Raw genomic sequence first — 6,255 nt, 5'->3', positions numbered from 1 at the left:
TTGTCTATGAGAAAATATTTCTGTTTATCAGTCAGCCCAGCTAGCCACAATAAAAGGCATTCTGTTACATACTGTACATAAATGGCATGCTGCAATGCCTCCCTCATCCTGATTGCTTACCCCTGCACTGTCCCCTCTTGTCCCTTTTGACAGAGGGGCTTGACAGATAGATCACAAAGATGCACAATCATTGCATGGCGGGGACCGGGATGGAGTGCACCCATTATTCTAAAGCAAAGCTGTCTGGCGGGGCAAGGCCTGCACGCCACATGGTGCCATGATAGATGGGGGCCATTAATCAAGGCAGGACGGGGCCCTGAGATTGATGTGTAGAAATTCAAATACCCAAGCAGCATTTGGAAGATTAAGGCTGTGTGGGTAAGGTTAGGAGTCTACCTTTCTGTTATGGAGAAACAGGTTTAGCTGTGCCCAGGGGTGGCATAGGGGATAATTTGCCTCCAAACTGTGCTACTTCCAGTATTCTTTGCCTCAGAGCTCCTCTGTCTTTTATATTGATTAACAATGCCTAGATTTGTCATTTTCCCACTGATGACCCGTCCTGGATCTTTTCAGCGGGAAACAAGACTCGCTGTAGTACCAAGCATTGAAATTAATATCAAAGATTACAGTTTATTTTAGTTATTTTTTTTCTATTTCTAAACAGATTAAGTAATAGTAATGGCAGACAAATTTAAAGAAGATCAGAACAGGCATAATTTAATCAGTCATGGGACAGTAATGCTAGTATTAAGGGTTTTCATTGATAACTGAACAACGTACCTGCAGATACTTGTTGTAAGAGGTGTTGTGGTACCTCTGTCCATCTGTCCGTTTGTTACTGACTTCATATTATCATTTCCTGTTTATGTTTGAATAAGTGCTTTTAATACCAAACTACTAGGCACTAAAAAGACAGGTAATCCCAGGCAAAAACACAGAATTGTCCTTGTCAATGTTAATACAGAAGGGATTCTTTAATGTGTTAATGTTTTGATATTTGTGCTAATCCCGTACAATCAAAGGAGTAAGGGGGCACAGATTAGCCCCCTTAGCGTGCTGCCTGCTGTAACCTATAATTTCCTTCAGGATTAATAAAGTATTTCTGAAATCTGATTTCTGAGATACAGCATGTGTGCGGTACTTGAGATAAAATCTTTAGTTAACTAAAGATTTTATCTCAAGTACCGCTTGGTTTGGTTGCAAACTAACCAAACTTTACAGAATAAGTATAATCTGTTTTTCATATAATAATATTTATATTATTAATAATTTTCTGACGATAAATAAGTTGTATATTGTCTTATGGTGTTAGTCATTGAGTAATTTAACTTGACAAGGTTCAGTGCTTTTGCTAACAAACTGCAATAGTTTTGATGGAGATGTGCAAATCAACAAAATCCGGTTTCTATATGTAATAGAATTTAAAAAAATAATTGTAAAAGATTCCCCCGTTGACAAAATGTTAAGTAACAGTACTGCGTAAAGCCATGGAGAACTGTGTGTTGGAGTGTGCTGTAGAACTGGTTCGACAGCTTTCTGTGCTTTTTCTTCAGGCAAATGATTCATGCTGAAAAACACCTACAGCATTTTGTGTTGCTGCAAATGGAGTACTCCAAAGTTTATTTTTTTATATCATTTCCATCTGCTGCACTATTTTTAGTCCCTGATTATATAAGACTTGAGGTGGTGCTGTGTGATTATGTTCTCGAGACATGGACATTTTTGTCAGAATTCACCAATTATTTATTTATTTATTTAGTGTTTTTTAAAACTATTATTATCATTATTTTTTCTCACTCATAGGGCCAAAGGAAGTTTGTGCCAGCAATACTGAAGACATGTAGATGAAATATATCTGACATTTTTTGGCAAAAAAAACTGACTGCTATGTTTAAAAATTGAATTCAGTCATTCCAGTCCGATGTCAAGTTTGAAGGTTTACCTTGGAATTTTTCCTTGGACAATTCTCAGTTAACAGACGAAAGAAAATGTTGTTAAAATGCATGCCACTTATACTGTCACAGCAACCTGTGCTCATTATTGGATTTAGTATCATGTTTAGAGTCTGACATCTCATTTCTTATGATACTGTATATCAGCAGAGATGTCCATGGCAGTGCTGCTGCCATGATAATAATGATACTGCTGGCAAAAAGGTTATTAACGTGTAAGTAATGCCGCACATTTTTTTGTCAAAAATTCCAGAAATTAACAAAAAAAAAAGAGCAAAAAATAAATAGCAGATGTGGATCATTGGTGCGATGGATCATTGTTACAAATATCTGTCACTCCTTTATTGCCCTGATGGTTCCTATATTAAATTTCATAAAGCACTTAATTCCACATAGCTGTTCCTGAGAGTATGCTTTTGTCAAATAATATTTGCAAACAGAATATTGTCTAAGGGTACCACCTGTTATGTTAATATGTTTAGTGTCTGACTAGTGCACCCAGAGTGTAGCACATATCAGGAGGAATAAAACAAACAAGAAAGGCAATCTATAATCAGTTAGTTATCGATAAAGCAAAGATTTGCACCTCTAGGATCAAAAGGGGAAAAAAGAAAAGAAAATTACCCTCAAGGGACTTGTTGAGATTCTCATCTGAATATTCACACAAGGCTAGCGGTAATATAGTAGAGGTAGTAAAGAATACTATAACTAGGAGAGACAGCTTGTGAATATGACTCAAAGCTTAACCAGGGCTTTATCCAAGCGAAGAGGATTCATCTGGCTTTGACAAAATAAAATGCATCAAGAAATCACTATGAAAAAATAAAAAAATACATGCTTTATAATTTTTATATTGTTCCCATGACAAGAAAGACCTTCAGCAACTCTAAATCCATCTAGAGAAGTATCATCCCTGGCTATAGTTCCCCCCAGGGAAAACTTAAGCCATTAGAGAGGAAGGGAGAGAGAAAGATACAGAAGGCTTGATACGTATAGGAAGAGGTTATAAAGTGAAAGCAGCTAGCACTTCTGATGAATTTTTCCAAGGGGAAGTGCAAGTAGAGGTACAAACATTCATCTCTCAGAAAAAACACACCTGAGGGGGGAATCAAGGGGATACTGCTGTATTCAACGCAAAACTTTGGATTTGTTTTCCTGCCTATATCACTGATTTGCCATGTGCAATCTTACAAATAAGAGTTTGTTTAACAAAGAATGTGCTCAGCAAGTTTCCCGGTAATATCACTAGGTGTACATTTATTTTTTAGGTACATGATAGTAGTGCTGAAACAAATATTCAGTAATTTTCAAAATGAAAACAAAATGTAGTTTCTAGTTTCATAAAAATATTTATTGTGTTTGATATGTTGTACATTTGTAGACAAACTAAAAGATAAAGGCATTCAATACAAAGATACTTTTTAAAAAATTTGTGTGTGGTTAAAAATATTGCTCTATATACCACTTATCCATGTGCAGTTTAAGATATAACTTATCTGCACTACTTACTGGACATGTAAGTGAAGAGTTTTGCTAGCATCATTTTTCTGCTCCACTACTTCAAGGATAGATGCAAAAAATCTTAATACGTGTAGTCCTTTTAGATTAGAGCTCTTATTATACAATAATTTAGAATATTGAGCTTTTCACTTATTCAGATTTTGACATTGTTGTATTTTCTATTTCATTTAAATTTATGTTTAGCATATTTTTTGCCTTCGTGCTTTCCATTTTTCCGAGATATTGTGTTTATTTTATTAAACTGCATTGTTTATAATGATCTACTTTAATATAATTTTCCAACTTTCCAAGGTGTACTTGTTCTTATTATTATTCTCTTAGGCCCAGTTTTTGTGTTATTATAAATCTTTGATTTCATCGTGGTTTATCACTGCTAGTGTTTTGGTTTCTGTTTTGTAGCTCCTTATGTTCTCTAGTATTTCTTGATTTCTAGTCTTTAGGTTTTGTTTATGTGCCCCCCTGTGTTCCATGTTATGCCTACTCTGTGCCTTCCTGTCCCACGTTTCAGGTCTCTATGGCTGTGTCCCAATTCAGGGTCTGCACGCTTGAAGTACGCGCACTACGCATACTACGTACGGTGCGTACTATAAGTACGAGAAGTGCGGAAGTGAGACGCTTGTGAAATGGGACGGTATACGCTTCGTTGCGCTGTTCAGGTTGCCTAGCAACCATGATACTAACCGCGAGACACGTTACATACAGCATTGTTTGACAGAAATGAAGGAGGAAAATGTTTTGTTGGTCATTCATTTTTGTCATGACATCACTTTGATTAGTTGAGTATCTGAGGCTGAGACCACAGGAGTGTAAAACATGATAGTTGGGCTTCATTTCTGTGCTGAACAGTCATTTAAGATTAGTTAGTAAATAACAATTAGTTAATGTTGTTCATGAGACTAAAGTCAACTCACTGTGGCAATGTAAATATAATATGGCCAATATTATAGTATTGTCAGATTATTATGATATATATATATATATATACACACACATATACATATATCACTGACTTTCAGCTTGTTGTGTTTGTGGATATATGACTGACTTTAATTATTAAACATTCGCACATAAATAAGTGACGTCATATTCAGTACTTTTGACAGTTCACTCTTCGGCCGCTCCATCTTATTAGGGAAATTCCATATATATAAATGTAAATTTCAAAACTCAGCCCCATCATTTAATTTGGTTTTGATTGAAATTGAATATTACTTAAACTCTCTTAAATTAACTTCCAATAAAAAAGGTTTATCATTGATTGGAGTTCATTCAGAAATGTTTAAGGTATGAGTTGTGTACCTCAAGTACAAAGTTGTTATGAAGTCTGTCACATCCCACCCCCCCTTTTTTTTCTTTTTCTACCCTTTATTCATTTATCCTTCTTATTTCATTGTACTGTATATTGTTACTCTTATTTGCCTTGTATGTCTACTGTACAAACTAAACTGGAATGACTGACTGTTCGCTTTATAAGTTCAATAAAGTTTTGAAAAAAAAAACCCTTTTCTGTCGCTCCCTTCTGCCTTATTTTGCGGCAAAATTATCCACACCCACCGCCGCGCTATGAATTGTGGGATATATGGGACCACGAAGCGTGCACCAGACCACGCTTGATATTTGGGGAAATCGACGGCACATTTGGAGTATGCATTTGAAGTACACTTCGAATTGGGACAGCCGTCGTCGCGTGGCGGGGACGTAACCGCACTTGATATGCGTACTTCAAGCGTGCAGACCCTGAATTGGGACACAGCTACAGTTCTCGGTCTTCCTTGTCATCATTGCCTCTGTGTTTGTGTTTCCTGTTTTACTTTGAAAGTCTGTGTCAGTGTATTCTGCTTTGCCTCCTTTGTCTCAAAACAAAGCAAAGACACTAGGAGCTACTGCTGCATGTACTATTTTGGTGAGCGTACATATATTTAATGTATATTCTGTCTAGTAATTTAATGACTTAAAGCATTTCTCCATGTATCAATGTACCAGCAAAATGCAGGCAAGCCCAAATCCACTTGCTGTTTATGCAAACATGGTTGTAAATGAATTTCATAAGGCAAGCATTTCAAAAAATCAGCATTGCAAATATTTTATGGAGAAGGAGGCACATTCAGCACATTTGTTAGACCTCAAGAAAGCACACAATGGTTATGAATGAGAGACAATGAATGCAAGCATTGCTCTGTTTGGAAGACAACTCCACAGGGTAACCATAAATTCATGATAAAAGACATTACACCCATTTGACTTGTTGATTTTACGTATTAAAAACATGATTGAACATTCTTTCCAAAAGGTGTTCAAATATATGTTTTCCAAAATATTAGGTGGATTAACCCTTTGTGTGTGTAGTTCATTGCATTTGATAAACAGTAATATTACATAATTAGCCTCACTTACCCAGAAGTGTCTAGCCTCATCATTATCTTTCTTTATGATTGTACTGATATCAAGATTACACACTTCTCTGAAGTTGTAGATGCTGCACTTTACTATAGTCATTCACTTGACCTATCTCTACCATTACCAGAAGCATAAGGTCCTCTGCTACAGAAGGCAGTCTTAGTTCTGCTTGAAAGTGGGCCACCATTCATCAGGCCTTACTGTGACCTTGTTGTGCTCTCTCAGCAATATCTAGTTAGTCCAAATTGCTTCTCTTTGTTTCACAATTTTCAGCCCACATCTGTAGAAAGTAAACAATGCAGTATTGTAATGAGAAATGGCAAGCAGGGAGAAGGGGAAGGAATGACACCTTAGAGACTGTAACCCCCTTGCTCCCTCTCTCTTT

This window comes from Aulonocara stuartgranti (genome assembly GCF_965226115.1).
Source record: "Aulonocara stuartgranti genome assembly, chromosome: 7".
NCBI classification, from domain to species: domain Eukaryota; kingdom Metazoa; phylum Chordata; class Actinopteri; order Cichliformes; family Cichlidae; genus Aulonocara; species Aulonocara stuartgranti.
Note: the sequence above shows the minus strand (reverse complement) of the source record.